Source organism: Silene latifolia, chromosome 8, assembly GCF_048544455.1.
Source record: "Silene latifolia isolate original U9 population chromosome 8, ASM4854445v1, whole genome shotgun sequence".
Lineage (NCBI taxonomy): Eukaryota > Viridiplantae > Streptophyta > Magnoliopsida > Caryophyllales > Caryophyllaceae > Silene > Silene latifolia.
In genome coordinates, this window is record NC_133533.1 from 46557640 (window position 1) to 46570794 (window position 13155).

Sequence of the window (13155 nt, forward strand, 5' to 3'; positions counted from 1 at the left end):
TTTAGGAAATATACATATTATAATAATTAAAAGATTTTCCACTTTATTTTTTACATCAAAAATTATACTTTCCTAAATTGATTTTTGATGATGTGGACGCTCTCAGATCGCTCGAAAAAACTCTTTTATATATATATATATATATATATATATATATATATATATATATATATATATATATATATATATATATATATATAGATATATTGATTGATTGATTCTGTAAAGTGAATTTGCTTCAGAGCAAAATATGTTTTCTAACAAAATTTATTGTATAGAGCATACATCCACTTATCAACTGAGTGTTAGAAAAATAGGTTCCTACGCCTCAAGATGTATGAATGTATGATTCTAAAGTTTAAGTTTTTTATTTCATTATTTTTTTATTTTTTTTGGTATGGAACGTATATTTGGAGTTCATCGATACTTTGTGAAGACATTTCAAATGACTCTCAAACAAGACAAAAAAAAATATGTATGATAACATAATTTTCATATATTTAGTAGGAAGAAAAGAAAAATCATAATTTTGAAGAACGGATTCGACTAAAATTGCTAATATGAAATTATCATTGAAAATAATGAGTTCATCATGAAGAGATTGCTTGAGAATATGCCCAGAATCACGAGGGTTGACATTTGGAGTCCAAATCCTCATATTATTTTTACACTTGCATCACACAGGTTTGTAAACTTAACATAGACTATTCTGCATATAGTAAGAGTGGATAGTCTCTAATTTCGCGGTAAGCGGTGATGGAGCCGTGAAGGGAGAGAGCTACAATAATGACCCAAAAAGGCGACTACAAAACGAAAAATTGCTAAATATCCAAAAAAATATTAACAGTGTAATAAAATTTCTATGATACTCAAGAATAATCATAGATTTTTTTTCGCTATGTTTTACGATTAAAAACCACAAATTCTCTTGCACAATTTATATCCACCATTTCAAATACCCTAGTAATTCTTAGTTCTCGACTAAAGTACATCTATAAATAATATTAAAATGGTAAACCTTAAAAGCCACGTAGATAATGCCATCTCGCATTACTAAATGTCACCTTGCATAACCAAAATTCCACGTCACTGATTATAGATAGCCACGTCATTATTTCTTATTTAAAAAGAAAAAAAATTGAACCATTAAATGCAAATAGCATAACAAACATTAACTTTGGCTTTTTTAATTTTTAGTTAAATTAAACAACCATTAAAAATAAATTCATACTAAATAAATTTTTTACGTTTATTGTTACAATATTTTAAGCAGCAAATAAATATCACATAATTATAATTTTACACCATTTATAAAATAATAAATAATTTGTAAATATTAAGAGCAAACAATAAAATACTTAACATTAATATTTAAATTTTTAAAACTAGAATAGGTTAAACGAAAAATTAAAAAATTACATCATTCTAATTTTAAACTGTTTATATGTGCAACTCCCTCTTAAATCTTATTGAAATAAACTTGCTCAATTTTGTTAAATTTGATAAATAAATAAATCTATAAATATAATTTATAAATAAAAGGCAAGACAAAATATCCACCTCTTTTAGTTTCGTAAGATAACTCCCTAAACAATTCTCATGTAATGTGAATTTTGTAAAAAAAAAAAAAAAAAAACAAACTTTTACATTTCTTTCTATTTACTCTATATTTATGTTTATAATAAATATGCCAATAATGAAAACGAATACTCAAAACTCATGAAACCTTTCTACATATTTACGTATATATTAACTTTGATAATAATAATAAAAAAAAAGTCTAAAAGTCATAAAATGCATCCTCATTTGGCTATATAAATGTTTTATGGAAGACAACATTTGTGAGCCAAAATTCAAGCCAAATTTTTTTTACCCCTATTGCCAAAAGAATTGTATGTATGTGTCAATAATCTTTCTTATCATTGTATCAATATCAAGGTAAGTGTATTAAGATTTTTAAATTAATAATTTATTTATTTATTTTTAAGTTCGATTGGTTTGAAGTAATGTTCACATTTTTAATTCTAATATATATGTAATTTTGTTTTCATTTAGAGACTATCAAGATTTGTGGAGTTGAACTATTCAAAGGTAAATATACTTATATCTTTATAATTCAATGCCTATTTCTTATCTTATTTAGAGAAAACTTAAATTAATAATGATAAGGTTAATATTACATAAATCAAATTCCACTATTTTATTTGTTATTAATCACTCAGTGGATTTTTTTTGTATGGATATTTAATTGGAGAAAGAAGACTATATGAAGAAGAGTGGTAAGAGAAAACTTAAATTAATAACCATAAGGTTAATATTACATCAATCAAATTCCACCATTTTATTTGTTATTAATCACTCAGTGGATTTTTTTTTGTATGGATAATTAATTGGAGAAAGAAGACTATATGAAGAAGAGAAATACTATAATTCCTTAAAGAATACTCCCCCATTACACTCAATACTATGTTATAAACTAACTACAAAATTGACAACATGAATGTGAATGAGTAATTGTTTTTAGGTTCATAATTTTTTTTTATTTCAGAAACTTTGAACTATATGTTTTATTTGGGTATGTGTTATTTTTTTATTCATCATTTTTTCTTTGAAAAATAGCTCTCATATAATGAAATTGGAGTTGCGATGATTTCAATCTTATTAACAAGTTGGACAAAAAAAAATCTCTTTTGGTATTGATAATAGCTAAATGTAAATTATTGTCTAATACTTATGCGTACATGTCATATTATCTTGTATGTATGTCTTATAACACAAATGAGATTGCAATGAGATTTGTAGTTGGTTACCATTTAACTCATTTTATCTTTTATACAAAATTTTAAAATTTAGGATTTTTGATAAATTGATATAAACGATATATTAAGATTATCGTTTATTAAACTTCATAATTATGCTACTATTAGAAAATATGATTTATGAGAATTAAAAGATTGAGAAATAAAAAGTCTTATAATTTGATATCTTCTTAACTCCTTACATTTCGAGATTTATTATTCTCAAAAAAAAGAAGGAAAAAAAGGATCAATAATTGAGTATTATGGATTAATTTACTCTTTCGCCTTCACGTACTAACTTTAGTGGCCTAAATGACAAAGGGACATTCAAGCTTTCACATAGAAAATTTAGTACATATTCTATACAATCTAATTAAAAGGCAATCTTAAGCATTTATCATGAATTACTGGACTTATTAAAGGTAGTTATTTTTTTAAAACCACATGTTATTAGTATATTAATCAAAATAAACAATTAAAGTACAATATATAGTTTGAACTCTAAACCCTTTTACGGAAAAATTTCGAGTGCGGACGAAGAAGGTGATTTGATTCAATGAGTGGTTGATGTGGTGGTTGTGATATTTGTTGATGTGGTGGTTGTGCTAGTTTTTGAACGATGAATCGAGGTTTAAAGCCCGAGGTTTGCGTGTCATTTAGGGTGATCAAAGATAAGAGTCGTCACAGAGGAAGGGGAGCGAGGTTGTCGATGGGAATAGGCGATCTTGGCGATTAGATTTGGTGGTGGTTGGTAACAATTGGGACCGATGGTGGTGGTGGCAGTGGCGGCCTAGTGGGTGGGACTGTTGGATTAGTTTGACCATAGGATTATGATGGGGAGGGACGTGAAAGGAATAATAATACATTAATAATGGTAATGGTTAAATATAAGTAGTCAATATAGGCATATTTTAATCTTTGTCTGAAATTAATATGGTAATATTCCTAGTTTAGGATAGTATCCATCGCCCCGAGGGCATTCGTTATCAAGATCGTTATTTATATTAGGTAGGAAATATTATCTTTAGGAATATTCTTAGGATTGTTCCCCAAGGTAATCCCTTATATATTGTAATCGGTTCTATCAATAATAATCATCTCATTCAGTTATACTCTCCCTTCCAACCAATGAGACATCACCCTTCTCGACACGCCAATTCCGTATTTCTACGCTCTCTATATACGAAGGACATGTTTGTTAGATTAATGATAATCAAATTCGTTATTCGTTAATTTGTTGCAAATGCATTTTTATTTGGAGTGGAAAAGGTTTTTCATTTTCAGAAAATTAAGTCTTCGCGGCTCTTTCATACAGGAAAATGGATTTCACGAAAGAGCCACAAAATAAGAACTAATTTTAAATGGAACTCGCGTAAAGATATCACCAAATCAGAGTGGCGCAGCGGAAGCGTGGTGGGCCCATAACCCACAGGTCCCAGGATCGAAACCTGGCTCTGATATAATGAGAAAAGCTTCCTGCCCTTTTTTACCCAATAAATCCGCTGTTTTAATAACTGTTGTATTCCTGGCAAAATTCAATCCGACTCGCCCGAAATTAGACCCGTCCGAGACCCTACAATACTATAAACATTTAACCGATACCAAGTTGTATCCGATAACCGATATAACTTGAACCCGATAGCACCCAAGCCGATTAAAACCGGACTATGAAGTCACCCGACCCGAATCAGACTCGAATAACCGCCTAACTACACGAATATCCATTAAGTCAATAACCGATAACCCTAAACCCATGTGGCGCAGCGGAAGCGTGGTGGACCCATAACCCACAGGTCCCAGGATCGAAACCTGGCTCTGATATAATGAGAAAAGCTTCCTGCCCTTTTTTACCCAATAAATCCGCTGTTTTAATAACTGTTGTATTCCTGGCAAAATTCAATCCGACTCGCCCGAAATTAGACCCGTCCGAGACCCTACAATACTATAAACATTTAACCGATACCAAGTTGTATCCGATAACCGATATAACTTGAACCCGATAGCACCCAAGCCGATTAAAACCGGACTATGAAGTCACCCGACCCGAATCAGACTCGAATAACCGCCTAACTACACGAATATCCATTAAGTCAATAACCGATAACCCTAAACCCATGTGCTTCCACCCATCTCTCAATGGACATTTTGTGAGAGGAAACGGTATCCGTCACAAGCTTGTGACGGATATTGCCCGTCTTCAATGAGATTTTGAGAACCGATCAAAGCGTCACAAGCTTGTGATCTCTCACAAAAAGGGAGAGGGGACAAGGTGGGGCACACCCCATGTGTTTCCCACTCATCTCTCAATGGACATTTTGTGAGAGGAAACGGTATCCGTCACAAACTTGTGATGGATATCGCCCGTCTTCAATGAGATTTTGTGAACCGATATAACCCAAACTTGATCATAGCGAAGTCTATTTGATTTGACGCAAGTGAAGAGCAATATTACATGAATATTAGAAAACCGATGATACTACGCAAGTGAAGAGCAATGGTTAAGTTTAACGGGAAATTTCTTAAATTTGCTACTGTATTTGATTTTGCAAGAAGTTTAACTTGAGTTTTTCACTATTTCACAATTTTATTCATTTTAGTTGAACATGTTATTAATTGTGGGAAAGGCCAGGATCCACGATGCATGAAGCACTGGTGTTGATGATTGAATATATGCTTACTTGACCTGCATATTTATATTTTATGCAAATTCATAACTCACGTTTAGATTAAAGTGAGAGGTGGCAATCGGGTGGGCCGATTCGATTTCAAGTCGGGTTATTCCGGGTTCGGGTCATCGTAGTTTTGGATTTTTTCGGCTCATGTGCATTGGTAGGCCTAACCGGGTTCGGTTGGATCATTTCGGGTCATGACATAGTCCGGGTTAGAATGGATAACTCTTGGTCAGGTCTCGGTTGTTACAAAATAAGGTTAGTTCGGCTAACATGTCATGTAACAATTCATATCAGGTCAAACTTATTATCTGTCGGTTTATTTCGGGTTAAAAGTAATCTTTATCGGCTCATAACGGGTTAGACGGGAGCATATTAATTCGGCCAACATGAACAATTCATATCATGTCTAAAATATTATTTGTGGGTTTATGTCGGGTCAAAAGTAATCTTTACTGGCTCATAACAGATTAAACTGGATCATATTAAGTCGGTCAACATGTCATGCAACCGTTCACTTTAGTTCATAATCTGATCAAATTATGCTCACTTCAGTTCTGGGTTTAATTTATGCTCAGCTCAGTTCAAGTTCAAGTTCATACTTCATTAAGACCCTGTCTTTTTTTACTTAATTTTTCTAAGCTTATCTTAGGTGTTGTTCGTTTGACCAAACCGTTAAACCAATCAAATGAATCTGAATTTGACTTATGAGCAAAAAAAAACTGAATTGAACCGAAGTACTCAACTGAACTAAGCATAAATATAAGAACATATAAGAACTGAAATTAAGTTCAAAAGAACAGACCCTTGTATATGAGGCCTAATATGAGCCGGAGTTTTCTGGACTAAACTAATAGAAAATAAACTGATCTTATAAGAGTTGGAACTTTTCTGAACTTATAGAAGCAGAATCAAACTTATAGGAGCCAGACTTTTAGAAAAATGGGTATAAATGGAACTGAAACTTAGAGAAGCTGAACCTTTTTGAATTGAACTTATAGAAGCTAATTTTTTCTTAACTGGACTTATAAGAACTAAACTGAACTTAAAGAGAGTGACTTTAAGTCCAAAAAACAAGATCATTGTAGTTCAATTAAGCTAAGTTAAATTTAGTTATTTGATTTATGTTAACTTAAGTTTAGTAAACTTAATTTTAATATATTTAATAAGGTAAATTGTTTAATTAACTTAAATTTAATTCAGATAAATTATTTAATTTAATTTAAACTCAACAAAATCTATTAAGTAAAGTTAAATTTATTTAACTTAAATCTTAAATTAATCAAGTTAATTATAACTTACTTTAATTTTGTTAAGTTCAATATTGGCTTAGCCAAACACCGGAAGGTTAATGACTTGAACCGGAGCCGATATTGAAGACCCGATAATTATGTTCACTTGGTTTTTATATTCTTAATTATATTTTGCTACTCTAATCGGTTGTGTTGTTAATTGTTGAACAATTTATTTCGTGTGACTCTAATCTCTATGTGCTACATTTATCGTATTCTTCCTACTTGATGATGTCAAGAGGGGGAAGTTGTTAAAATTATGCATGTGTGATCTAATGACTCTTAGGCTTGCGTACATCGTAATCATGTTAGCTAAAACGATTAGAAGTTCTACTTAGGCAAATTAAAAATTTGACCAAATTAAAGTACAATGATTATGTATATGCATCTTATTTCGATCATGTTTTGACTTGTGAATCTTAACCATGGATTAAGAGGGAAAAACACACTTAATTTTATTTGTCTTGCCATCATCAAAGGGAGGAAATTTTTGAGACCCAATTTGATTAGCTAGTGTTGATGATGCCTTAAGACAAATTAATCTCATTGTTTATTTAATCGCGTGCCTCTTAAATGTTAATCTTGTAGCTCAAGAGATCTAATTGTCAATGAAGATTGCACAAGGATGATCAAAGATGAAGAATGCCTTAGGTTGAGTCATGGTATTGTAAGAGATCATTAAACTTGGTTTATTTTCTAAGTGCAAAAACAACAGTGCAGTCCACTGTGAGTTATGAAGGCTCGTCTTTGAAAGAAAAATTTCGAAAATGTTTTAACTCTTGTAAATGGCTTTCCAAACTTTCAACAAACCTTTTACACTTAAGAAAAATATGTTGTGATCTTTTAAATTGAGAAGAAAGCTATTGATATCTTGGAAAAGAGGTTGCTTGCACAAAAAGACACTTATAAAAAATGGGTTGTTTACTTTTACACATTTGGCAAAGTTTATGGTTCCCATAAACACCGCCAAATAAGCTCTTTCTTGAACAAAAACTTAACCCATATTTATTAGTGTGTGGACAACAAGATTACTTGGAGAAGTAAGATAGATTACTTGAGCATAGAACTCGTGTCTTGCTTAAGGGGTCACGACTTTCTTGATCAAAAAACCGTCTCATTTTTCAAGTGTAGCCCAAGCTTCAATTGTTTACATTATTTCTACACTTGGACTATGGTGTTAGGTTCATATACCTATTATTAGACTCCTCTAATAGTGAACTAATTAACTTATTAATTATTTGTTCTTTAGATCTAGTGCATGCATAACAAAATGAAAGATTTATAAGAAAACAATGTTCCTTACATTGTTATGTATTTCGAAAATATGGGCACAAGTAAGGTCACCTTCCTTCACTTATTCTTAGTATGAGATTTAATTATGATATTTAAATCATGTGATCGCACTATTGTTGAGGACACATTTCCCAACAATCTCCCACTTGTCCTCGACAAGTGTGCGTCACCAATTCTCTTGTCCTATTACAATCTCCCACTCAATGCAAGGTGTCTTGCAGGTCGTACTTACATTTGATCATATCTTGAGTGGTTTTCTCGATCTGGAGATTAACTGACTGACCGGAATTATCTATCACAGATACCTTCCGAGCGTGGCAACGCATTTCCAGTTAACTACTCCCCGAGTGGCCTTGAGATTTCAAACAACCCTGACAAGGGGTGGACAATTCCTATCGCCCTATTCCCTTCGTTCAGCCACAGTCCATCATAACCCAAAATATACCCAGTTTGACCTCATTTACGAAATCGTAGAGTATAAATCAAAGCTAATCAGAAGTTGTGCTAACTTGGGCGAATAGTCTCTAGTCAAAAGAATTGACTCATAAGAATACTATAGTAGCTCTTGCCACGACCAGCTTTATGAATTACCGTAACTCTATAAGCGGTCACGCCCGACGATTGTCCCATACATGTCGCCTATGTGATCGACTAGTCATCCCATATGACTCTATGACACTTGAACTTGCCATCAATCGCATCACACTCTAGTCACTTGGAGACGTCACCTCATATAAGTAACTAGGGGCGAATACCATGTCAATCCAGTTCACTTTAATGGGGTTCAATTTGTCTCTACAACCCATTCGGATACGACAAGGTAGCGGGTGAGTTTAATAAAACTCAAACGATAAATGTGATTATCACATATGAATAGTCAATACACTATTACTACTTCATATTCTATAATCTTTAGTGTATAATAACACTAGTTAAAATGCAATACAAGCTTGGCAAGTGGATATACCCGATATCCATATATTCCAACTTTATTAATTGTTATTTCCTTCCATTCAATGTCATCTCTAATGACATGAATTTCTCTAAATATATGTCTAGACTTCATACTAGACCTGAGCTCTTTAACTTGAAAGAAGCTCCCACTGTTATCGCATAACTTGTGATAAAGTCATTTGTGGAGAGATTCACTCTTAATCCCTTCGTTGACTATTTTATCACAATTTTACTTAGATTCCTTTTGTAGAATTTGCAATGTGCGAAACTAAAACACTTTTCTTAGTTTCTTACTCCTTTGTCAATAACATTAGCTTAGGATTTCATCAAATCCTTTTAAGCTTGGAAACTAAAGTTTGTGCAACCCTTCAACACCTAACTTAGTTTATCATCCAAACATGTGTACAGATCATCAATTGTACTTTAAGGCTTTCACAAGCCCATCTTATGAATTAACTTATTATTGACTCATAATGTACCTAGCATATGGTACATCACAAAGATGTGCGTCTGTTGGCATACATAATCGTTCTAATGGCGGAAACATTAGTAATCGATTTCATGTAATCAACAACTTAATGGGTTCAGTGAACGACTATGATTCCATCATAGTAATTGCACTTTCATCATCATGAATAAGCCATTCAACTTTGTTGTTGTACAACAGATGTGAAATATCTTATCCTCATAAGACTCTCAACTCTATGCCAATATTCTCTCACATAGATTCAAAATCTAGAATACTTTGCATCCCTTTACATGTCTCCCAATTACTCTTACCAGAAGAGATCATTGGTATATTATTCTCAATAAGTAATATGTTATCATCATATATGACATGGAGAAACAATTCTAACTCCCACTTAACTTCATGTATATCATGATTCTTCAATCATGTGAATGAAACAATTCACTATAATCACATGAACGAAAAGTACAATCCTTTAATGCTAGCTTAAGACCATCTTGTGATCACTTAAGATAGCTACGCATAATATGTTAGGATTCTTAGATCTTCATCTAAGGTTTTGTGTTTTAAACACTTCCTTCTCTAAATTCCCATTTTAGAAAAGCGAATTCTATTTGCCATTCTTCATTAAAATGAAATGCGGCAATTCCTAACACAATTTGTCTTGATCAACATCTTTATGTAAATCTTATGCATTTGTGTACTCTAAAGCTCTATTTCCCTTTAAAGAGACCCTCACTTTAAAGTAAATCTACTCATGAGCAACAATTTTCGGATTGTAATGCTTCGGCTCGTATGTAACAAGGTCATGATACTATCACTTTCACAAAGTAATATTTTTGAACAATAAGACATGTGCGATAAACTCTCACTGAACTATGCTCTCATACTATCTTCATAGATAATAGTTCAATACCAACTCCCACTCTATAATTCAATTACTTTCACAAAGTAACATTTCAACTATAAGAGATGTTTGTGACGATTCAATCTACTCCCACTCTAACTCTCAGAAATATATCAATATTCATGAGAGATAGCTTTGTGAGTCACAAACATATATATTTAACGGAGTATTAGGAGTTTATCTAGACTATGTATTAGCTTTCAATGGGCCATCCTAACATGGCAGCTAGATAATATACGAGTCTTATCCATGTCATCTGTTTAATAGACTCTCTATTCTATGTATCTCATGGTTGACCATCCAATTAGAATTACTTGTCCGTTTTGGATTGCAAATTCCCAAAATTGAGTTCATCAACTCAAACCGACTCATATTAGTTTGATCTTATGGGTAGTGACGCTAGGTCATAATCCATCTTTAATAAATCAAATTTATTACTTAGATCTTTGCCACTACGATTGGGTCGTAATGCTTAGAACTTTATTCAATTGGTTCTCTACGTCATTTTAGAAATTTCTCAAATCTCTCAAATGCTTCACCTTTTATTAGATTAAGTAAATATACCCTTATCTACTTGAATCATTGGTAAAAGTGACGAAGTAGTCATAAATTCCCCTTGCGGTGATGTTTATTAGAACACATACATCGGCATGTATTAGTCTTAACAATCACTTGCTTGTGGCCCTTTACCACTAAAGGAAGTACAAATTATATTGCAAAGGAGACAAGATTCGCATATTCCATATGATTGAAAATCAAATGGTCCAATAATACTAGTCGACACTAGCGTTTAATGCGTTTCTCATTTACGTAACCTAATTGAAAAATCAAATGTACAAATCATTTGAATTACTAGTTATGAGTATTATGGTGCATATTATGTAGATATCTTTACATGAGTTGGAACTGTCTAAAACTTGTGTATCATAAAGATAAGTAACATGGCTCACATCCATGTCTATTTCAATAAAATACAACAATTGTTTTTGAGGACAAAATATAGATCCTTTCATGTCTCACATGGAAATAATGTTTTTAGACTAAGTGGGTACATAATAACAATTATGTAAATTATAACTCAAAGCTATTTGCTAAAACAAGTATATAAATTTCTCATGAAGTGGCGGCTACCTGAGCTCCATTTCATTGTCGGCGATCCACATCACCCTTGTTTAGCTTCTCCACATTTCCAAGTCCCACTTGGAGTAATAAGTCCAACTTGATATCTTCCAAATACTCGGGGCAAATATGCTTCCATTGGCCCATGACATTAAAATAATGATATTCATGGTAGGATAGGATACCCATCTTGGTTTTGTGGTAGTCTCACTATCAACTTCCAATTCACAATCGGATTTGGGTTTCTTTACTTTTCTTTGCTTTTCCATTATTAATACCTAATACTCCTTTCATTTGCAAGGACACTCTTGCTAGAACTCCCACTTAATTTGATATTTCTCCTTGTTTCATCAAACAAGGACATCTTGGAATCTGTAAGATTCCCCTCATATGATCCTCTTACCTGAGAGGTAGGCATGAGTATGTGAATGGGATGTGAAGAAGTAGTAAAAAGACAAAGATTTCCATCCTCACTAATGCCAACGCGTAATTCTCTAATCGTTTCATTGTCATAATCGGAGCATTTTTCATCGTATGATTGGAGCTATGAATTAAGGTGATGGGTGTAGGAGTATAAGATGAATTCATTGCGAATAAATAACTACAAAAAATGGAAATAAAGGAAATAATTATCATCTATCGTTTTAATAATACTCGTAAATTTAACTACAAGCATTTCATTTATATAGTGACCTCCACCCAACTACATAAATGATTCCGAGATCCAAATTCATATCAACTCGGGCACGGTGAGCCGATTCATCCCTTATTAATATAACTCGGTGGATTAACTCTTTAATCGATTCTACTTTTAGAACTCTCGGTCGACAAAAATTACTCTAATTCTCATCTTTAGCCCGGAACACATGCGACTACGGTCAACAATACTTCCGTTGAGCTCAATCCAAATTTTGATGTAATAACATTTTATTACCCCACTTCGCCAACGTAACAAGGTTTGTATTACGGTGAAGCCGGATTAACTCCCTTGTGAAATTGGTACTTCATGGGTTTCTACTTTTTGGTAAGGCTATTTCTCAATTATTATATGTGAGAGGTCTTGTCAATTTATTATCTATCACGTTTTAAGTGAACTAAAGCGGTGAACTACGATAATTATAATTGACACGGTCGATGACTCGATATGATATGCATGTGTTGTTATGGCGATTTGGCAATGCATGCAACATATTAAAAGAAATGCAAAGCAATAAATAAAATTCCTAGTATGGCCTTCCTAAAATAGAAAAACAAATAATGTATTACATATTCGGAAACCAACTCCTTTGGTCCCTTGAATCTTCAAATGGCACGCCTCCCAAGACACCGTCTTTGTCGGATCACCTTTCCGAATGGCACCGTCTTTGAAGATGCTCCATAATTACAAATAATAATAAAAAAAATACAAAGCTATTCCTATTATACATTTGTAAAATGGAAAAACTACTGAAAATAAAATAAAAGTGATTCGAGATCACATTAAATTACAACCGAATCAATATTCCCTTTCATTACGGGTAATATCGATTAAAACTAAGGCCATACTAAGATAAAATTACATAATTCAAAATTATATAAATAAAAGACATTCAACAATTGAAATATGCAGCATTATAATATGTACCTATCATGCAAAATCGTGTGCCAAATCGCC

General features: G+C 32.5%; 1 non-coding gene across 1 annotated transcript; it reads left to right on the plus strand.

Annotated features, from left to right (window-relative positions):
• The first annotated feature begins 4186 nt into the window (after positions 1–4186).
• Positions 4187–4258, plus strand: TRNAM-CAU (transfer RNA methionine (anticodon CAU)). The gene has a single exon. It is a non-coding gene; the product is annotated as a tRNA-Met (tRNA).
• The last annotated feature ends 8897 nt before the right edge of the window (positions 4259–13155 follow it).